General features: G+C 46.1%; 1 protein-coding gene across 5 annotated transcripts in view; it reads right to left on the bottom strand.

Annotated features, from left to right (window-relative positions):
* TAOK3 (TAO kinase 3) overlaps positions 1 to 23,734 on the bottom strand; it is a 1,265,547-nt gene that overhangs the window by 1,105,750 nt on the left and 136,063 nt on the right. The window contains exon 1 of one of the 5 annotated variants that reach the window (XM_078667096.1): positions 14,066 to 15,356. The exons of the other annotated variants lie outside the window; for them this stretch is intronic. The gene's annotated coding sequence lies outside the window, so the exon portion shown is untranslated. Of the gene's footprint in view, positions 1 to 14,065; positions 15,357 to 23,734 lie in introns of those variants that run through there. 5 annotated transcript variants of the gene reach the window in all.

The raw sequence follows: 23,734 nt of genomic DNA, 5'->3' as shown, positions 1-23,734 counted from the left end.
AGAGGAGCCAGGACCTACCTCTTCCAACCCTCGTGTTTTGACATCTCCCACTTCTGAACATCTGAGGTTAATCTCCTGGAACATCGCGGGACTAGGAAACAAATTGGAAGAGCCGACCTGGGAAAAGTATATAGAAACTGGCGACATATGCATGTTCCAGGAAACCTGGGCTAGAGAGGACCATGGACACCAAGGCTACACATCATTCTTTATTCCAGCTAGGTGGGAAGGCAAAGGCCGCCCCTCAGGGGGCCTTGCGACATGGGTTGCTGCTCATCTGGGCTGTGTGGCATCACGGCTCCCCTGTGACTCTGATGACATCCTGGTGGTCTCATTAACATGGCCAAACAAAGCAAACCTCTTGTTGGCTAATATTTATTCCAGGCCGATGGGAAAGACAAAAGAATCACCGACTTTTAATGCACTCTTGAACTTTTTATCTGAACTGTCGACTGATTCATACTATGTGGTGGGTGGGGATTTTAATTCTCACTTCGAGCCACTCCCCGGCCTCCAGGAAGGGTTCTTATCAGATGAAGAAGCTAGGTGGGCAGTACCAGGGGTTGATGTTCCACCTCCGAAAGCCTGGACCCCATTAGCGTTGCAAATCACTGCCCTCACCTTAAGGTATGGACTTAGAGCGTGCAATGGTAGAGTTAACTCGGACATGCCAGGTAAAAATACCTACAACCGCAGGGGAAGAGAGTCACACTTGGACTACGTTCTGGTCCAACTAGCGAGGTGGTCATCTATACTGGATTTTAGGGTAATAGACAGGCTGGATAGTGACCACAATGCCCTTGAGCTAGACCTTGTTCATCCAGCACCTCTGGGCTTAGTGACCCAGGAAGAAGGGAACCACCCCACGCTCCTCCTAGACAATAGTAGGAGAAGAATTAGGTGGGAGCATATGGTTACAAAAAAGGACAAACTCCCACTGCTCTATGCAGAGATTACCCCTATTCTAGAAATTGTCGGGGATCTTGATAGTGGGACAAGTAATATAGATATAAGGAGCAAACTGTTTGATGCCCACAAGGAACTTATAAAAGTTGCGGCACCCCACTTTACATGTAAGGTACGAAAGTCAAGAGAGAGGTGCCAAGGAAAAACCCAATGGTACAATGGGGCCTGTAGACGGGCCAAAACAGAACTCCTTGGAGTAATAAAGGAAGGCAAAGGAGGGGAACGCCTTAAGCAATATAGGCAAGCCTACAAGGAACTTCTCGCCCAGGCTAAAATAGAATGGGAGGAAAACCAGTGGGAAGAACTTACTAAGGCCCTAGCAGTGCAAGATCAACGCCTGTTCTGGAGAATGGTGAATGGGGGATCAGGGAGTTTACATTCGGCAGTGGAGCCCAACATAGCGCCTGGAGTGTGGCAGGCCCGCTTCCAGTCCTTATACAGCGCTGAGACCGGAGAACTTCCTGTGTCAATTGAACCAGAGAGGCAGGGCTTTCAGGTGGATCAAATAATACTGAGCGAGGTCACCGCTGCCATTTCAGGCCTGGCTTCGGGGAAGGCCCCTGGGCTGGATGGGCTACCGGGAGACCTGTATAAACAGGAGCCCACCGTCTGGGCGCCTTACCTCGCTGCTCTTTTCAATGGTATCCTCGGTGGGATGGAAATCCCTAGTACTTGGCTGGGGGCTGAGGTGGTCCCGATTTTCAAAAAGGGATCCCCCCTCCTCCCAGCCAACTACAGACCGATCAGCCTGATAGATGTAGCGCAGAAGTTGTTCGGCAGGGTCCTCTTGAATAGGCTTCAGGAATGGATCGAGGAGGCAGGCGCCCTCAGTCCATACCAGGCAGGTTTTAGGAAAGGGGTATCGACTGTGGACCAGGTCTTTAGATTGAATCTGGTCTACTGGAAGACAGTGAGGTTCGAGGGTGGCAGTTTGTACACGATTTTCGTGGACCTGCGAGCCGCCTTCGACCTTGTGCCCAGGGGAAAACTCTGGGTCATTCTTGCAGGGATGGGCGTACCGCCAGACATCTTATTGACCTTGCAGAGGCTGCACCATAACAATTATGCCCAGGTGAGGTGTGGGAGGTCGGGGGAGCTGACTGATAGATTCCCCGTGGACAGAGGGGTAAGACAGGGCTGTGTGCTGGCGCCGACCCTGTTTTGCCTCTTTGTTAACGGGGTAATCGCTCATCTGAATGCCACCGACTATACAGATGCCCCCAAACTAAATGGCAACAGTGTGCCCGCAATAATGTTTGCGGACGACACGCTGTTGGTATCTAAATCTCCCATGGGCATCCAAAGGATACTTGATGCCTTTGTGGCCTTCTGTCAGGATAGAGGACTGGAAATCAATGCCACAAAAACCAAATATATGGTATTGAATCCAAGCCCCAAACAGCGCCCGAATCCCCTGCTGGGAGCGGCAAGGCTGGAAAGAGTATCCACGTTTGAATATCTCGGCGTGACACTCAACGAAAATATGACCTGGGGGACCCATCAAACTAGGGCTAACCTTAAACTAGTACAAATTACGGGGGGAATCGCCCGGATGATGACCAGTTCGACCTATCGCCCATTGGGGGCCCTAATTCAGATTTATAAAGCACAGGCCAGGGGGGCGATCCTGTACGGGGCTGAACTGTGGGGCCATACCCCATGTCGGAATCTGTCATCCACGGAAAACAGATTCATAAGACAAATTACCGCACTTCCTTCTAGCACCCCACTTCTCCCTCTGAGGCTTGATCTAGGGCTACGGCCTCTAGCCGACGAGATAAGTCTAAGACCCATTGCCTTCTGGCGCAGGCTTTGGAGCAGTGACGATCTCGCCGACTATAGGGCGGAACTGGTCGAACTCCTAAAAAACCCCAAGGCGCTCAGTATCCCCTGGGTCCAAAATATCCAGTCAATTTGCACAGATCTGGGGCTCCCCGAATTGTGGACTAAACCAGCAGATACAGCACCTACAATCTCTAAGAGATTTTTGGCGAATCTGTATCATGAACACAAAAGGGTAAGGGCTTTAGCTACTCAGACAGAGGGGTCCCTTTCTTCCAAATTCCTGCAAAATAAGGATCTTTACGCACTTGAAAAGGCTTTTGATCCCATATATCCCGTACTCACTAGAAAGTTATTTCTACAGTGGAGATACGGTACATTGCCTTTGCGCTCCTTTTCCAGCACCTGGTCGCAAGTCCCATCCACCAAGTACTGTCCCCTGTGCGTCGACAAAGAGGAAAATGACTTACACGTGATCTTTTTCTGCCCAGCATATAAGGCAGCCAGAAAGTACTGGTTGCTGCCTTTGATTAAGAACTTGGGTGGCAGGGAATATACATCTATGTATAGGATTTTAAAATGTGATCTCTCCGGCCCAATTGTCTTTGCGCTTGCCAAATTCCTTACAAATGTTTGGTATACGCGTAATTATCTTTTATAAAATGCTGGGTAGTTTGCAGATTTGCTTAATTTTTTTAACATTGTTAATAATGCTTGATGTGGACCATTAAATTATGTACTGATGTTTTATCAAATGTGACAGAATTTATGTGATTTTAATGTATGTGCATCTTTTATGACCAATTGGTCGAAATAAAGATTGGAAATGGAAATGAATTCGTCGTGTTACACGACCTTACCCGGACCGTATGGACGGTTTCTCGTCTTCCGCTTCCAGCGCCTGATCGTCCTCTGTTCTCCGTAATTGCTGTGGCACTCCTGATGGTTCCCAGTCAGGACCATAGATCACTCGAGAGAGGTCTGCTCGGAACCGGTGAAGTTCGGATGATCGGCTGCCAGACGAGGGTCTATCGGGCAGGAGCTCTTCCCGATCGTTGCAGTCGTTCACTCTGTCGTTGGGACCTCTCCCACTGGATCCACGCGTCGCTGATGGGCCCCACGTTTGGGACGCCAATTGTCGAAAGGTAGGGCCGAATTCGACCAAGAACCCTTCAGTATTTGCCCGGCGTTAGCCGCCTCTCATACCATTCGAGATTACCAAACAAAGAGGCAGGCGAAGGAGACAGAAGGCAGGAAACAGGAGTTCATTCCGACGGAGCAGAACACGTCAAATCAGACAACAGGGTATCTTCTCGAGGTGCTCTAAACGCATTCTTGAGGCCTGGCCTCTTATACACAGGTTTATTGCTTTATTACATAAAACACATTCTTGTTACCACTTTGATGTACGGAAAGGCATCCTCGGAATCACCGCTCCAAACCCGTTCCCACACATATTTACAGTAAAAGTCCCACCCCGATCTCAGTAGGTGATGACTATCGCGCAGCTGGATAGCCCGCCGGCTCCCGGAATGTGTGCGGCTGATCGGATCTCATGGGGTGGGGGCTTTTATCATTCATAGATTCTTTGAAGAAGGACAGCTTCCTACTGTAAGGGGCAATAAACTGTATCCGCGGGGCTAGGTGATGGCCTGGGATCGGGCGGGACAATCGGGCACAGAGGAAGGGGGTTCATCAAAGGATGCGTGATCATTAAAGGGACGGAGGGAGGTGTTAGTCGGGTACGGAATGTGGCTCCGAGGCAGGGCCGCGCTGAAGGGGTGGTTTATGGCCCAAGCATGTGAGAACGTGGGCTGTCAGCGCGCGGGGCATGCTGGCGGGGTCAGAGAGAGAGAGAGAGAGAAAGAGACGCGCGGGCTATCGGCAGTGGGCAGAGAGGCCATGGTGTTCAAAATGGCTGCTACTTACGCGCACATTTGAGCTAAAAGGAGACAAGATGGCGCCGATAATGTTTACGGCGCAATCTGGATTTTAACACCAGGGACCATCACCTCCCAGGGTTTATAGAACAAAAAATGCGGAGGCCCAAATGGCATCCGCTGCGCCCCGGGGACACCACCTCCTTGAGGCTTATTTATTTAACAAAGGTTTTTCTTGGGGCCCCCTCAACCCCAGGGACTGCCACCTCCCCCAGGCTTTAGGTTTAATGAATACCGAGGGACACGCGGACCCCTCCCCCGCAGTCCCAGTGGCCGCCACCTCCCGGGGGCTTTAATTTTAAGTAATGTGGGGGGCCCACCACCTCCCTTAGTGCGAAATTGAAGGGGGGGGGGGGACACGCGGCGTGGCCCCCTCTCCTGGAGCCATACATGGCCCTGGGTACCGCCACCCCCCCAGGGCCGGCTCCTGCAATGTCCCTTTGGTGCCTAGCCCCAGGACATTGCAGTTTGCTGTGGCTTGGCAGGAGCTTCCCTCTAAGCCACAGCAAACGCTCTGCTTGCAGCAAGCAAAAGCTCACAAATGCTCTTGCATGATGAAAGCGGAGCATTTCTCTGTTTGCCTGCCAGCTGTCAAGCAAACAGGGAAACACAGACATTGCTTTGAGATCCTGGGAGCTGCATGTTTAGCAGCTCCCTGGGTCTCAAAGCAAAGCTGGCTCCCGCAGGAGGCGGGGAGCCGGTAGGAAGCGCGATCTCCAGCGGAGATGCCAGGGAACCGGGTCCCCAGGGCCGAAATCAGCCTGGGGAGGGGGGCCACATGGCCTCCCTGCCTGTAAGTTTTTGGGAAAAAAGGCCAGACCACTCACATACTCATTTACAGACCCATACCAGTACTCACATACCCAATCACTCTTCCATTGAGCCACTCACACACCCACTCACTCACTCACTCGTACAGCCACTCATGCAACCATTCACTCAACCCATACAGCTACTGATACAACCAGTTATTCACCCATACAGTCACTCACACAGCCACATCCTCAGCCATACAGCTACTCACACTCTTTTTCATCTACACGATCACTCACACACCCGAGCAACCTCTCCGCACAGCCATCCACACAATCACTTGCATACCCATTCACACATCCCATCCAAGCACTCATGCATCTGCTCACTCACCCATACAGCCATTCACAGACACACACTCTCCAATACAGCCACTCACACAATCAATCAGGGAATTGTGAAGCACGCTACTCACCGCAGGGGTCTCGAGACCCTGGGGGCGGGGGGGAGGGGGTGCAGCTCCGGTTAGTCAAAGAGCCAGGTCTTGAGGGTCTTCCTGAAGATGTGAAGAGTGTTGATCGGGAGCTCGTTCCAGGTTTTTGCCACGTTGTAGGGGAAGGCTTTTCCACCCGTGCTCGCTATGCAGACGCGTGGGGTTTCGGCGAGGTCGGCGGATCGAAGGTTTTTCTTGGGTATATGGAGGGAGATTCTTTCGTGTTTTGTGTTGTGGAGGCATTTGTAGGCATTGGTGAGTATCGTGAAGGTTACTCTTGTCTCGATGGGAAGCCAGTGGAGGCCTTGCAGGTGTTGGGTGATGTGTTTGTGTCGAGGGATGCAGAGGATGAGTCTAGCTGCGGTGTTCTGTATGGTCTGGAGCTTGCGGAGCAGAGATTTGTTGATCCCGGCGTAGAGGGTGTTTCCATAGTCCAGTCTGCTGGTTAAGAGTGTGTAGGTGGCTGTTTTCCTTGATTTGGGGGGGGGGGTCCATTTGAGGGTCTTTCGGAGGATGCGGAGGGTTTTGAAGCAGGTGAAGGCGACGACTTTGATCTGTCGGGTCATGGTGAGGGAAGAGTCAAGAATGATGCGGAGGTTCCGGGCGTGGTCCGTGGGGGTTGCAAAGGACGGTGGGCCACCAGTTGTCCCATGCATAAGGGGAGGGTCTGAGAATGAGGACTTCCGTCTTCTCCGACTTAAGCATCAGGCAGCTGCTGCTCATCCTGGATGCGATGTCCTTCATTCCTTCCTGGAAGCGGAGTCTGGTGGTGAAGGGGTCCTTAATGAGGGAGACGATGAGCTGGGTGTCATCGGCATAGGATACTATGCTGAGTCCATTCTGTCTGACGATGGTGAGGGGGGCCTTGTAGATGTTGAAGAGTGTGGGGCTGAGCGATGAACCTTGGGGATCTCCACAGTTGATCTCTGTGGGTTCGAAGAGGAAGGGGGGTAAGTCTGATTCTTTGAGTTCTGCCAGTGCAGAAGGAGCAGAGCCAGTTGAGGGCGGTTTCCTGTATGCCAGCGTCATGGAGTCTGGCGGGAAGAGTGCAGTGGGAGATGGTGTCAATGGCTCCAGAGAGGTGGAGTAGCTTCTGGGCCGTGGTGTGGCCTAGGTTGAGGAGGGTGCGGATGTAGTTTGTGGCGGTAAGTAGGGCGGTCTCGGTGCTGTGGTTGCTGGGGGATCTGGATTGGGAGGTGTCGATGATGGAGTTTTCTTAGATGAATTTCGTTTGTTGGCCTTTGACAATCTTCCCTGTGACTTTTGCCACGAAAGGGAAGAAATAGGTCAGTAGTTCTTGAGGTCGGTCGGATCTGCTGAGGGCTTCTTGAGGAGGGGCTTGACTTCTGCTCGTTTCCAGTCATCGGGGAATGTGCCGGTTTCGAAGGTGGCGTTAACGGTGCGCGTAGCTCAGGTGCAATGGTGGTGGCAGCTCTGTGGAAGATGTGCAGAGGGCAGGGGTCCGTGGGGGCTCCTGAGTGAATGCCTTTCATGTTCTCCCACTGGACCACCAGGAAGGAGATGCACGCAGGAGCCTGCGGGTGGAGGAGGGCCTCGAACACCTACCTTCACAGAGAGGTGTAGGGGGCAGCAGCATCACTTGCCCATACAGCCACTTTCACACCCGGTCACTCCCTCATACAGCCATTCAGACACCCACTCACTCACTCATACAGTCACTACACACCAAGTTACTCCACCCAAAGAGCCAGTGTAACCAGGCGTGTAGGAAAGCAACTCTAAAGTTGAGGCTGGAGCTGCGCCTCAGGTGCCATGACCTTGTGGGCCAGGGAGATCTAATAAAGTTCTATTTCAAGGTCTTGCAAGCCCCAGAGTACTCACTTAAATACCATTTGAAAGCCATCTTTCAGATAGCCTGCATCTAAAAGAAATTCCTTACTCAACCCCAAAAAAAAGTTGTGAACAGGCAAGTGCTGTTAACGTCCTTTGAACGGGTTATCGGTAGTCCTCGACCTCGCACCCTGACTGAGGCGCTGGATGCATTTTACACTAATATTCTACAAGTCTACAGCTATAACAAAATAAGCATTTCTATATGTTGGATATTCAAAATGGTATATATGGTTCATTAAAGCAAAGTCTTTACCAGGAGGTAGAGCACTCTAAAGAAATACAATGAACGGACATTGGCTCCTGTATGAATATGTGCATAAATTAAGGAATTGTGTATGTATTTATAATGCTACTAGAATTTGCTATGCTTATATGCAAATACATGCAGAAGAACAGAAGCAAGATTAGAGATTGATTGTTTAATTGATCTGTGTATACTATTAAGGGCAGCATGTAAAACAATATAGTAAAACCTCCATTCCTAAATATAGTCACAAAAGTGCACCCGCAGGTCTGAGATCATGCATGACCAAGATGTACAATTTTCAGAAGCTCACAAGAGTTAACAGAAGAACAGCTGGAAACCATACATCTCACCTCACTTATGTGATTTCCATTGTTGCATGAGCAACTATATATGCTTTCATTTGCTCCTGCGAAAACATCCCAAGCAAGAGCAAATTCACTTGTTAAAAGTTATTGGATTCCCTTGCCATAGAGGGCACACTCACGTGCATCAGTGCCTACAGCTAGTAAACACACTTACTTTGTCTCCTGCCCACACTGTTCCTAATATCAAAACAGCGCTAATTGACAGATCGAAAAGTGCATGTCCAGTACTAATCAACATTACTCAATAAGCATTACACCTCAATATTAAGCCAAATGTTCTGAAGAAAGAACATTTCTAAAAAGTATATTTAGAGAGGTGGACAAGTTGATAATGAAAACATCAAAAAACCTACCAAAACTTATTATGAGTGAGAAAGAAGTCCTAAAATATGAAAACAACAACTCTGCAATTGTAAGAAGCCTCATGGAAAAGAGGTCCACTGTGATTTTAGATGATAAGGGGATGTATGTACAAGAGGCTTGAAGACAGTAAAGTTAATAACGATCATGTCTTGCTCCATTATCTTATTAAATAGATCCAAAATTGATCATGCCAGTGGCTGAAAACGCAAAAACTGGACAACTGTAAGAAGCTGATTTTTGGCAGAAACAAACCCACACCCCCTAAGATTTTATATTCTATCTAACAGTTAAAGAACACAGATATCCACCACTGGGTTGCCCAATAGTCTTCGGCACAATTTATTTTTCAGAGCATATTTCAAAATGTGATGAGTTTTTTCTACTGTGGTAATTAGGGTTATACATGCCTTCATATAAATGATACGCCATATAGGCACGGAATCTGCAAAAAATTGTGGACTTTGTTTCCATGCATGAGATGCTCATCACATTTGACCTATATGCCTTCTATACGAACTCCACTTAGATGGATACAATTGTTACAGTCCAGAGTGTCCTTAAACTGAGTAGTGACAACTCCATGGGGGACACTTTGGTGCCACGTCTAGCCAACATTTATATGTTGCAGTTTGAGACCACATATAGAAGTGCAGAATAGATGATGTCATATGTGGCCTGGTACAGAAGTCTAACTACAGTAGTTTTTCTGCCTTAGGAAAATTGCCATTATGACAACGTCCAATTTACACGGCCTCATTGCAAACAGCAAGTCCCCTTTCTATACTTGGACAGGATTATAAAAGAAAGCAAGTTTGAAACCATAGTACCCCAAAAACCAACTGACCACAGTGCATTGTATATCCTTTGATCTTTCAATTCTGATCTCTACTGAAGACCTTTCCAGCGGGGCAATTTTTAACATTCAAGCGCAACTGCAGCACAACTTCTAGACACACAAGGCAAGCAACTGTTTAATAAAATGTTCTAACTAAAACAAATAAGGATGGAGGACAGAGCCTATTTCAATAGAAAAGTAAAGCGCATATATAACAATGGTAAATAAAAAACAAGGATTATTTGTTAGAACCAAGAAACACAGCAACAGGAGGCTATGACAGCTGTAACTAAGTATGCTATACTGTTCAGGTTCTTAAATGTGGGATCCGTCTAATTTGCGAGACATAGGTTTGCCTTCAAGAAGGCTACTGAAATCAGTGACCAATTATTGCATAGTCAACTATCACCTATAAAGACTATTAGCTCAACCTTGTAGGGATTGTCTCCAGTCAACGAATATTTTTCATAGGGAAATGGAACATTTGCCAATTGACTTGCCTGACTAAGCACCAGAAACATATTAGAACACAGACAACACGGCTAACTGCAATACCTGTGATGTCTAATTTGCGACTTGCCTAAATCAAATCCAATATACTGGCATGGCTACACTGATGTTCAAAATGTGCATTCAATGATACTGCAGTATGAGAAACAAGCAAACCGAACGACCAAGTTAATTCCACTTTACTCACACAAGAGCTATTCGTTAAAATGGGTGGTGTTAAAAATGATGATTCTAGGAATCACATAAAGCAGCATCTATATGTTGGAGAAAGGAACATAAAAGTATATTTTCTCTCAAAACAAGTATATTATGTATTAGTGAGCATCTGGAATGTAGTTTACTTATATGAGATCATCATTAAGGGAGACACAATTGAAGAGATCTTTATCTGAGAAATATACACACAAGCCATTTGGGCAATATTGGAATGATTTATTATTTTTTCTAAATCTATATAACCATCCCTAATTCAGGAGCCAATGGATTATATATGATCTAAAGCGGAGGTCTTAAATTTGACCAGAGCAGATACCCCTTTAACATAGTACGATACTTCTGTTTCCCAATGCAGATTTTACCACACGGACTGAGCCACGCGTGCAGTTTCCCCGCAAGTGAAACCAAGCTTTCCTGCAGTGTGAGGTCTAAGTGCGTGGATGGGCAGGCATAGGAAGAGGAAGGATTGGATTTTGGGGGGTAGATTTTAGGGCTCTGGGGTAGGGGTTCTTTATAGGGGAGGGTGCTAGCTTTTAGGGCTCAAGTCAGGGGGTGGGGGAAGTTTTCAGGGATGGGGCAGTTTTTAGGGTTCAGGGTGGGGGTGCTGGGGTCGGGGTCATTTTTAGGATATGGGGGTTCAGTTTTTAGGGCTCAGAACGAGGGGAAAGACAGTTCAGGGCTGGGGGCAGTTTAGAGCTCTACCCGGGAAGATTTTAGGACATGGTTGTGTTTTAGGGCTCAGGGAGGGGGAGGAACAATTTACAAGGCTGGGGCAGTTTTAGGGCTCAAGGGTGGGTTTGGGGTCGGGGTGTAGTACATAGGGCTGGGTTTTAGGGCTCAGGGCAGGTGGAATGGGGTGTAATCTTTATCACGCACAGCCCTTTACCAATCATGTCTTTACCACAAAATTGCCTGGTAAAGGAATGCATTGTTAAGATGCATTCGTTGTTGGGGCAGCGTGGTTTAGCCATGCATGCTTCTCTCATACAACCTTTTGCATCCCATGTAGCTGACTAATTAATTACGATTGTGTCCATGCTTGGTCCTAGCATTTCATTTATTGTTTTTTTAAATATCTTGTCATTTCAAGAGCCGCCTGAATGTGTCGTTAGGCAATGATATCACCTTAACCTTGGTCATTATATCTGTCACATATCACATATCTGATAAGCTTACAAATGCCGGTCCGGGCATCTAGACTACTAGTGTCATATCTGGCGTCACTCACTAAAGAGGAGAACTGAAACACACAGGTAATGGTGGAATACTGCCACACCAAGATAGTACTCAAGTTTGTGATACTATGCGATGCGATGTCTTTGTGCTGTTGCATTGTTATGCTAGCCACATGAGCATGATGAGGCCATTTTCAACATGCTGGTGCAAGGGTCTAAGCTTTTCGTGGTGCACTTGGTGCATCTCATTACATAAGAGAGAAGAAAACATAAGTACGGGGGAGTGCTTAAGATTTTGATGGCTGTAAAACTGGTTATTTTTGTTTACGGTTTCTAGATGATATTTGGAAGAATCCTAGACTGAGCTGGCAGAAAGCAGTACATATTTACCATAAGGTGCCATTAAAGTCCCGTATATGCTGTAAGGACTACTAATTAGCAAGGAACTTGGGACCTGACGAAAGTACTGTAATCTGACAATAGCACTGATACATGTTGACCTTTTTGCATAGGAAAAGTATAACATTTTGTTTTTCCCCCTAAATCGTGAAGAGTCTGGTTTGGATTGAAGAAGTATACAGTGCTGAGTCTTTTAACACAATTTTAACTTATGCGTATTGGTGATCAGGAACGCAGCACACATGAATAGAAATTGCTGATGGAAAACGTAGCTCAAGATATTTTATATAACACCAGGATTTTTTTGATATTAGGGACAGCAGGTGCAGGAGACAAACTAAGTGTAAGATTCTTGGGTTCATCAGGTACCTCTCCTTTCCTTCCTCCTTCCTCTTGTGTTTAAAAATGTGAGGAGTGAAGTTGACACTGCCTAAAGTTAGACTATAGTTGCTAGTGTGTGAGGTTATAAAGTACATACACAAGTGATCTTACCAGGCCAGAGATAAGAGCAATTTCTAGTGTTCTGTATTTGGAGTAACCATATGAACTTTGTTTTGAGATTGTCCATTTAACACAGAAAGCACTGCCGTATACAAGCAGGCTACACAACCAACTTGCACTAGCATCTATCTGTCTACCAGGCCGCTCAATTCATTTTTCATGCAATTCCATCCAGCTATTTGGTGATGACTTTACAACCATACAGTGCAAAGATCGCAAAACAGAACAAATAAATCCAAACATATTTTTAAACGTATATAAATGCGTCTGTTAATGTGAGAATAACAACAGCGTGGCTTTGATTATGCAATGTGTTGTGAGCACACAAATAACCTTTGTCCAGGCTAATACGTGCACAGAAGTTACAAAGCCATGGTGTGTAATTAAAGGTCACGAGAGGAGTAGAAGGTGATGTGCTGTGTGCTGTTCCGATGTGATTCTAATTCAAACTCACAGTGACTGTACTGCAGTGGAATGAGTCAGAATTATAACATATATACTGCATGTGACTTAAATTGTTTTTTAAATGTCTTCTTTCCTATTACATTTGTTGAATTAAAGACTCGCCTGTACTTTATTTAGTAACAGGCTTATCTGCTTCTTCAGACCACAACCAAATGCGCTTGAGGTGGGCGAACATTGATGTAAAGTGTTTGCTAAAAATCACACATCTAAACTATTCACACGCAGTTTTCTGCTGTTCAGATTTAAATTGACCGATGCGTCGCAAATCGTAAACTGTTAGGCGTGCAGTCTTACAATGAGGAAAGCATTTATCATTCCTATTCCAATATTAAGTGGTTTAAACACCAGAAGATTACATATACTTGAGAAGCACGCAGATCATATGATCCTATTTGAGGTGTGTGATAGCGGTTGACCAAAGTCCCCATGCAGGACTAATTTTAATCCAGGGTACTATTTGGAGCTTTAAAAAGCAGGACACTGTTCAGCCTGAATTTCAACGGGATCTTGAACTGACCCCAAATGTTGCATCGTCAGTGCCGTGACCCGGCTGTGTGAATATTAAGCTGTGGAGTTTGGAGTATGGATAGAGAGTGTGGGGGAATGAAGACTTCATCAAAGATTTAATAGATGTACACAGAGCAAAAGTAACAGATTTGATCTATGAACTGCTATATGCTTTAAATGGGCTCTACATTTTCAGGGAGGGGGTATGAAGGGTTATAACAATGCACACATGTAAATGCTTCAACCACCTAACATTGGTGAGAATGGTGTTGGTTCCCCATGCATTTTTCCCCCTCTGGCTGCCTTCTGCCATTACTTCCACTAGGCAGTCTATTCATTTCACACCAGGGGCGGCCTTAGGCATGTGCAAGCTGTGCACCTGCACAGGGCCACCAAACCCCAGGGGCCACAACGCCAATATATATCCTTAATATAATAATCCTCTGAGGATGGATACATATTTGCGTGGTGGCCCACGGCAGGGATTTAGCGGCCTCCGGCTCTGTTCCACTTTCAAACACCCTGACCCCCCCCCCCTCCTCTCTTCACTGGCCTCTGTGCTCCGCCCCGCCCAGACCCCCTCTTCCGGGGCCCCCTACCTACGCTCCCTGCCCAGGGCCGCCATGAGCCTAGAGCCGCCCCTGTTCACACACCCACAAAACCTAATGAGTTCCTGATGGCCACTTACACTTACCTGTGTAGGCTGGTCGGCCGCCTTGCAGCCATCCTTCATTGCTCCCATACATTTTAGGTGGCCCAGCCTTAGCGGATCCTGGACACAGCCATGCCCTCAAAAGCAGGAGCAAAGGTTTGATGAAGATATTAGAGAAAAAAAGTGGCCTGTTCACTACTGACTTCTTTGAACTCTAGCTCAGGTGCCAGTATCACATTTGAAGAAAGTAGAGCAGCATCACTTCCATAAAAATGAACTTTCCAGTGCCGAAAACAGCTTCAGAAGTCCCAGTCAAGGAGAGACGGGCAGTTAAACAACTCCTGTTCAGGTACCGGCCTCACAGTCATGGAAGGTGCACAGAACAGCTTCTCAATTCCACCCCATGCACTTGTCGCGCTGCTGAGGAATTTTAGACAGGTGCTACGCTCAGGCTGAGGAACTGGAGTCACAGATCAAGTTATCAGGATAGCATTACAAGTCCTGCTCAGGTATGAGATTCACAACGAATCAGACATCCAGCTTCAACTGTCGGGTAACAGGGCCAAAGCTGAGGAGAGTCAAGCTGGTTCATTTCTAGATCGAGTACCAGGGGTCGTAGCTCACACAGCTTGGCAGTCGGCACAGGTACCGTAATCCCAGCAAAGGAGCCCTGGACACAATCACGTGCCGGGCTCACATATCAGGTCACAGAAGAGACAAGTCAAGCCCTGGTGCCTGGGCTACTGCTGCGGAGAGTCGGACATCTTGATAAGTCAGGCTCAGGTGGAAGGGTCGCCGCTGAGGGGAGTCGGTGCAGCTTCACAGGTCGGGCTCATGTGTCCTAGTCACAGCTTCAGGAGTCCGGTCCGAAGTACCAGCGTCGCAGATGAAGGAAGTGAAGCGCGTGCAGTTTCTGAAGTCATCCACAGGATATCGGGGTCATGGAAAAGAGCGAACCATTATGCTCAGAGGCTGACCGGGAGGTTAGCCGTGGCGCGTGCACCGCGGCGAGGGCCCGGCGCCTCTCAATGAGCCTGCACACGCACTTCTCTGGCATCGCAGGCAGCACACCACCTACGAGGGCAGCATCATCTCCCCGAACATGAGTCACCCACGGACAACGAAGCGCGTGGAAATCTGGTTTAAACAGGACTTAAAACGAAGGCGTTCGCGGCTGTGACTGAGCACAGCTGAGCAATCCGACACATTCTCGGCTCTAAGCACCGGGGAGGGGTTGTTGAAGCCGGGTAAGCCATGTCAGAGTGGTTAAGATCACTTCTTCAGGGGGTGGAGACCTCGGTGCCAGGCGAGCACTCTCACTTTTCCTGTCCTTCTAAAATAAAAAAGTCAGCAATTATGAGAATGCTCCCGTGGGGAGCTGTCACCACCGGCAACAAAATAAATAAGAAAATATATTAATTTAAAAAAACATAACCACAAAGACACGTAAATTAATTGGCTAGACTTTTCAGCAAACCGTAGTGCCGGAGCTCTATTTTATCTGGACTGCAGGCTCATCACAGACGAGAATGGCGGGTGAGCCAGAGAGGAGAGTAGTATACCGCCCACATTTCTTTCAATCATTTCAATAAGCCAAATACTGTCCAAACGCTTTTAAACGCCCCCACCCACCTCAATATGCCATTCGCACTGTGTATATATATATATATATATATATTTCCACTACCTTAAACGGAATCATCCAGCACTAAATCATGTCAGTCTCTAAAAGTTGACTCTACAAGTTGAAAAGTTTAGAAAAACAATCCTGTAGCTATATTTTACTAATCTGAGTCTCACGTCAACCCCTCTATACAACAAGTACACACACCCCTTTGTGATTCTCTCACCCAACTACCAATTCGATATAGTGACATACGTTTTCTGCAAAGCCACACATTTGAGGAACATTCTCTTCATCACCCCCTTCAGAAGCCCTTGATGTTTTGCAAAACAGAAGGCAAGTGCTAGGAAATTAAGTTTACCCTGGACTTCATCTGTATACTAATGTGGGGTTAAGAGTCTCCGGATCAGTGTACAGAACAGCTCTTCATTCCAACATTATTCACTAACCTGGTAAGTTTATCTGCACAACAAACATGTCTCACCAGCCCCTAGGCAGGTGCTCTCCATATTTTTAAAACAAGTCGCTCACCAACAAACCACCCAACTCTGCTGGAGATAAAGAACTCCTGCCACATTTATGGATATAAACTGTCCCTGTGAGTCAGAATATATTAAGATCACCTTTGACCTAATGCAGAAAAAAGAAACGTGCACCAGCAAAAAGTAAGAACTGGACCAGGTCAAGGAAATGTGACTTGTACCTGACCGAAATGGGCCGAGACTCGAGGAGTGAGAAACTAAGGATTGGTACTGCTGTGGCCTGAAGTAGCTAGAAAGTCCTGAACGCCTGGAATATGCCTTGATCTTTTTAAGTACCATCAGACCCAGTCATGCTGAATGCTGCCATGAGTTCTTCTGCCTCTGAAAGGTGCTTACCACAGAAATGTAAGAATTGTTGGCACTGTTCTGCCTACCTAAAGATCATCATTACCAGCGAGAAGAGCTTTCCCAATTTTTTTCAGGCCGCCCCTACAAGTGGGAGGGTCCACTGCTAGCAGTGCAAAAAGAACTGAAGAAGTTGAAGGGACAGACCACAAACAAGTGTGAGCTACCATTATCAACCTTCAGCTCTTACAGACCATGTCCCGCTTTGTCCCCAAGCCTTTCTGTTTTTCTTCAGAGTGCGATCTACTGCTCACTCGTGTGCAAAGGTCACTGCTTGTTGATTCTGCCGCTGTTGCAGGCAGGTGAATCATTTCTACAGGGTTTCTGACGGTTAGCAGTCCACTTCCTGGTAGAGACTAGCAACCAGGAATGGGCTGAGAAAAGCTTTGGATAGTTGAGAAGACCATTCCAATGGCAAGCAATGTCCTATTCTCAAGACCTCAAATGACACATCGCTACTTGAAATAATTCAGTTTCAGGTAGGTACCCATTTAAATTATGGTTCATCGAAGCAGGAGCTAACTTTCTGCACAGATTTCTGGTTGTATGGAAGCAGTCCTCAAACGTCTTACAACAGTGTTAATCCCCTCCACCTTTTAAACTGTTATCGACAGGGTATTGTATATTAGAACATTGGAATGTTGGAAGCTCCATTGAAAATAATGGAGTGCTCCGGGCTTATAATGGCTGGTATAAGCCCGGAGCACCAACATTCCAATGTTTCTTTGTTCACAGCTCTAACTGTGAACAAAGGCTTCAGGGAGCCTGAGGGGATTTCAATCCCTTCACGCTCCCTGAATGCTTTGTTTTATTTGTTAGAACATTCGGCCCTCTAGTGGCAGAGTGTTCTAATAGCCTTACAGCCCTTCGTAGCAGGGCTATACCAGCAATTAAAGTCCCGCTGCTATGCTAAAGTCCCTCACCTTCGGCTCGGGCCTTTAACGCTGCAGCAGGCCTTTAAAAGCCGGTATAGCCTGCTACGGCGGGCTATAAGGCTAAATTATTAACGTAATTATGAGTTTGTAGGCAGTGTCCCCGGTTAGTTAAATAAATGTGCGTTTTATGGTACAAGAAACCTTTGTTGCAAGTGAATAGTGCTCTACATAAATTTGGCATGTTGCTCACTGACAGAGTGTTAGAATCAGTTAGGGTTTTTGGGGACTGGGTTCAGTCCAAAGGAAACCAGGTGGACAGGTTTATAACAAATCTTTGTTTGAAAGGCCAGTTTTTAAGAACTGTGTGTGGGGCAAGGTTTCAGAACACTGGCAAGACCAATACCCATCCTCGTGAACAAGAAGCAATGTTGAACACTGAAAATGGCCTCTCCGACTAGGAGCTCTTCTGAACTCTGAAAAGCCATACTACGCGATTTTTAAAAACCACACGTAACGAACCCTGAAAGAAAATAACTGACTACAGTAATGACACACCATGCAGTTGGCATCCTGCTATCAAGAGTCAGTCACCTGACGCTTCTTTGTCGAGCTTGGTGTATTTTACCACAGACAGGTGGTGTTTACCATAGGCATGCACAGTGTGCCTGCATAGCTCAAATCATCTAAGGATACAGCCATATGTTTTTTTTCCGGCTAGAATATTGGACCTATTGTTCTGCATTGAATGTAGAAAGATTGATCAAAACTAACCACCCTATTTTAGGTAACATCATCATACACAATGCAAATGACTATCCTAGGGCACTTAGTCCTAGTTAGACTTCCCCAATAGCTAATACTGAATATATTTTGTTATTGATTCCAAAGGAGTATTTTATCTTTATTTGTCCTATAACTCGTCAATCAGTTAGCCATTTTTGTTACATTCTATTTGTTGTATTTAAGGCAACTGGAATGTATCTTCATGATCTTTATAAAAAAAAGGCAAATAATAAAGATCTAGAAATACTCAACACAAGATGCAAATCCCCTGGTGACTTCTTTAGTGGTCAGCTTAAAAGGGTCCCTAGGTTTACACTTAGTTTACATTTTGTGTTTACCTTTGCGTATCCTTTTGGTTAGAAACTGTGGAAAATCAATTGCATCTAAGATCTTAACTTGTTGCCTTCACAGCTGAGGTCAGTTAGAGAACTGGGTTTGTCTCTGCAGTTCCTATTTAGATAGAGTGAAATCTTGTCACAACATACATCAAGATTGTGATCTCTTGCATTCAAGGATAGGCACTGTACATTCTCTTGTTCCACAAGGAACTCACCAGAACCTATTAATCAGGTCGCCATGAATCCACAAAACCAACAGGCTCAGCCATCACTCACATTCTCCACATATCTACAAATATTCTTTAAACCATTCCTCCATCCATGAATCTAATTTAAACTCTTACCAATTCCCCATCAGTTCCAGAAACTAAAGACACATGCTACAATGCTCCCAACAAATCCAAGGGAGCCTCTTCTTATTTGTCCTATAATAGTGCTAGCCAAGCATCATTCAAAACAATGACTGTTCCTCCTGATTGATTTGATTATAGGGACAAAGACTTTTTACAAAATTGGTCATACTTTTCCCTATCTCTAGATGAATTTTCATCTTATATGCATTTCTCTTTGCTTCTCTGATGGAAACTAGGTAGCAAAAAGAAATCCAATTTCCACAGCAAGAATCACATGCTCAGCAGCTTAGTAAATGTAAGATATGAACTAGACTTGTGAGTGCAATCACCTCCAGCAGAGATTATAAGAAGGGACGTAATGACTACAACTTCATTAGGAAAGTAAAGATTCTAGTGCCTCAGGAAGCATTAAGTACTCAGTGCATGTCTTGACCGAGTCAGGTCCATTGGTTGGAGCATCTCCTCCTTTCTGAGCCATTAGGTTAGCGAGTAGATCTCTTAGTGCCCCAGAGCCAGGTTCAGCTGGACTGCATTAAGCATGTGGTGACTGGCAGGGTTATGTGTGGCAGTCTGACTTTCACTCTGCCCTCAGTTCATCAGAGACTAAGGAATCTACATGAAAGAGCCCAGTTTGTTACCGACTCTACTAAATGTTGGCACATATTCACCCTGACAGGATGCTGAAAACAAAATATTAGCATTTATGTGAGTGTTACAGAAACTTGTCTCTTCCAAACCAGTCCCTAACTGTGTAGTATATACATTGTGTTTTAATAGGATATTAAACAAGGATGCTATCCACCTTGGAAAAGGGTCTGCTCTCTGCCCTAAAATAGATGGTGGAGTACGAGCCATAGTCTGGGTCTGATGTCTATGTAATTCCTGAAAAGGATGACAACATATTATTCCATTCAAGAAACAGTAACAGCTGAATGACACCACATAGGAATATACCTAGTACTAGTAAATAAAAAGCGAATAGTAGTCTGTGGAGCAGCTGGATGTAAAAGTTTAACAACATTGTGCATTCCTATGGGACTTCATTTTGGAGGTTATGAACTTAGAAAAGAAGCACAAAATGGTAAAGCTGTCGGGGGAAGCAGCCAAATATGAATGTTCTGACAAGAGTGAACAGCCAGAACGAACATAGGTCCAGCCATGGATGCCTGCAACCGTCCAACTAACCGAGATGAAATGAAAAAATAGTGTAAAATGTAGCAGAAATGCTGAGCGCGAGTCATGGTAGCACAACCATCACCAAGAACAAAACCAACTCCGGAAAGATTTCACTAATTGTCCAACTTCAATGGTTATCTACACATTGATGTTAGCACAGGAAGAAATCTCCAGCAACTAAATGTTACACTAAAATGAAGATCTAGTAAGCAGCCAGTGCGTGAAAATACAGCGCTCATACCACAATCAAGGTTAGCATGGGCAGGACTTTAACTTAGGCTCACATTTCTGAATAACTAAATTAATGTTTTTTGAGTGGCTGTAATAGCTACCAGTAACTAAATGCATCAGTTGAGCGAGGCTAATTTTACAAAGCCAGTACTTCTGTAATTGAGGCTCTGCCTCTCTGATCTAGGACTTCACAGCCTCCACCCAGACCCATTCACTCATGAGGCTATAAAGGACGCCTATGCCCGCATCTCATCCTGACTAACAAGCTACATCCCAGGACTGCAAAGATGGCACCCCGAGGAGAGAGGGAGGGCAGGGATTTAAATAGTAGGATTAGGAAAGGAAAATCTGAGTAATAAAGATTATCTGGGATAAAATAGTCATTACCACTTCAGGCAGCTCTTCGATCATTATCATCCCTCCCCTCTTTGCTTGATATAACCTCTTCTAATTTTCTGCAAAATTCTTTACGGCACATACCACTTAATTCCCCTGCTGACCTTACCTTCATTAGCCTAAATTGTAAGTCCTTACCGAAGCACAGGAATGACATCTTCGACCTTATCACTTCTGTTCAACCAGCTGCTATGTTTCTTACGGAGACCTGGCTGAACAACAGCTCTGGCCCCGACATAGCTTCTGCCTTCCCCGATGACTACACTTACGTAGGTAAAAACAGGGTGGGAAAGGAGGGAGGCGGTATAGCAATCATTTTTAAAAGAATTTATTCTTGCAAGTGGGAAGACTTAGCTATCCCTAATTGTGAAGCCGGCCTGTTCAAACTTCTGCTCTCACCTAACTACACTCTGTCGGGCACTCTCGTCTACCGTCCACCTGGTACGGCCAGTACTTGGGCCTCCTCATTTCCTGATTATATTGCTCCACTACTCTTGCACTCAACTAATTTCCTGGTCCTTGGAGACCTTAACCTACATTTCAACGACGTATCTTGCCTTACCAGTACACACCTTATACAAGATTTAGCTGCACTTAATATTTCTCTGCATAACTCTGGCCCCACTCACAAGGCAGGAAATCTATTGGATCCCATTTTTTTCAAACTTAGATACCATAGCATGTAAACCCCCCAGGCCCATTCCTTGGTCAGATCACTACATAATTAGTTTCTCTATAAAAATTGACCGTGCACCGAATATCCTCGGAAACTCCACGCTTCCTAGAGCTGGGAGAAATCAGAAGAATTTAGATTCCAAGAAACTGAATTCTTGTCTTAAAAATACCAGACCTTCTATTAACATGGCCACCATTGAAGAGGAGGCTGCTTTACAAAATTGGCTTACCTCCGCGGTCAATACATGTGTTCCCCTACGCAGATATAAACACAATTTGCATCATCGCCCCGCTCCATGGTTCACTGAGCAATTAAAAAATGAGAAATCTATATGTAAAAAGTTGGAACGGAAATGGCGCGCTTATTACGATCCTGGGGCTAAACAAACTTACAAAGATGCTCTCACGAAATACCATTCCCTTTGTAACACAGCCAAGGCGGAACATGTTAATCGAACCATTCTAAATGCTCAGAATCGACCTAAAGCCCTATTTAAAGCGGTCGAGGAACTTTCGGGCATGTCCTGCCTGCCCATTGCTCCCTGCCTGGATGAAATGCAATGTAACTCCCTGGCAGAATTCTTAACTGCCAAAATCGAGACCATCTATACTAACTTTGGAGTTCCCACTCACAATGCATCCTCTCCTGAGCCGGTCATGTCTGCACCCTTGTATGAATTAGAAACAGGGACGCAAATGTGTCCGCCCTCCACGCTTCAGCTGACTGCATGGGACCCTCTTACTATCACTTCTCTGCAGCATATTCTGGGTTGCATTAAATCTGGTTCCCCCTTGGATCCCATGCCCCCACAAATCCTTTTAACCCTTGATTCTTATGCACTCACTTTAATTTTAGAACTCCTGAATGCTTCACTCCGAGAAGCCAAGGTCCCGAGTACGTGGAAGCACGCAATGATTGTGCCCCTACTAAAGAAAGCCAATGCTGATCCCAACAATCCAGCTAATTTTCGTCCCATCTCACTCCATCCGGTCTGCTCCAAAATCCTGGAAAAGCACATTAACAAACAGCTCACCACTTACATTGAAGCAGGCAACTTTCTCCATCAGTCTCAGTCTGGTTTTAGGGCTGGCTTCTCTACCGAGTCTACTCTTCTTGGGGTTTCTGAGACCATTCGATGCTAGGTAGACAGAGGGGAAACTGTGGCACTCATCCTACTTGATTTGAGTGCCGCTTTCGACACTGTTTCCCATTCCATCCTTCTTACTGCCATCAAGTCCATCGGCATCAGTGGCTCAGCTCTCGGTTGGGTGGCCAGCTATCTTTATGATCGCACGTTCCAAGTTTTCTCCCCTTCCTCAGCTTCAAAAATCCACCACTCTGCTCATGGCGTCCCTCAGGGCTCCATTTTGAGTCCACTATTCTTCAACTTATATGTTAGACCCCTTGCCACCATTGCGGAGCAAGCCGGACTTATCATCTATTCTTACGCCGATGATACTCAGATCATCTATTCACTTTCCACAGGCCAAAATTCCAATACTTCATCCCTTCTCTCTGGTCTCAATAACACAGCTAATTGGAAGCATGACAATAAATTAAAATTAAATGGGGAGAAGACCGAGCTTCTCCTGTTTGGCCACAATACCACACTTTGGGGCCCTCACCATTGGCCACAGCAAATGGGTCCCCTACCGGTTCCCTCCAAAACCGCTCGTAACTTAGGCATCATATTTGATGATCAGCTGTCGATGAAGCAACATGTGATCAAGGTCTCGGCCACCTGTATTACCATCATCAAGTGGCTGAGAAAGATCATATGGATGCTTCCTCATTACACCCAGAAAACCGTAGTCCAAGCGTTAATAACATCTCGGCTAGACTATGAGAATGTTCTTTTGCTGGGTGCCTGCAAGGAGGTGACTCGCAAACTTCAGACGGTTCAAAACATGGCTGTTCGATTACACTGCAATCTCCCCAGAACCTCTTCCACTTCTGCTTCTCTGCGTAGCCTACACTGGCTTCGAATTGAAAACCGCTCTAAATTCAAGGCCACTGCATCATGCACCGCATCAAGTCAGGTAATGCCCCTCTTTATTTAAGCACTCTGGTTCAACACTATTGTCCCCCCCGCACTCTTCGTTCGTCGACCCAACATAGATATCAGGTGCCTCGTATTAGGAGAGTCAGAATGGGCGGCCGCTCATTCGCTTATTTGGCTCCTTCCCTGTGGAACACCCTACCTCTTTCCTTACGTTCTGAATCCTGCTATTTAAGGCTCCGCAGAGACCTCAAGACCTGGGTATTTAACCTATAGACCCTATTTTGTTCTCTAGAGCCCGTCCTTCTGCAACTACCCCGTTCTCTCTCTTTTTGTTTAGCGCCGGGAAACCTCCGGGTAGCTGTGCGCTGCA

The sequence above is a fragment of the Lissotriton helveticus genome, chromosome 11, assembly GCF_964261635.1.
Source record: "Lissotriton helveticus chromosome 11, aLisHel1.1, whole genome shotgun sequence".
Classification (NCBI taxonomy): Eukaryota; Metazoa; Chordata; class Amphibia; order Caudata; family Salamandridae; genus Lissotriton; species Lissotriton helveticus.
The sequence above is the reverse complement of the archived record's forward strand: the minus strand, read 5'-3'. Positions and strand labels throughout refer to the sequence as shown.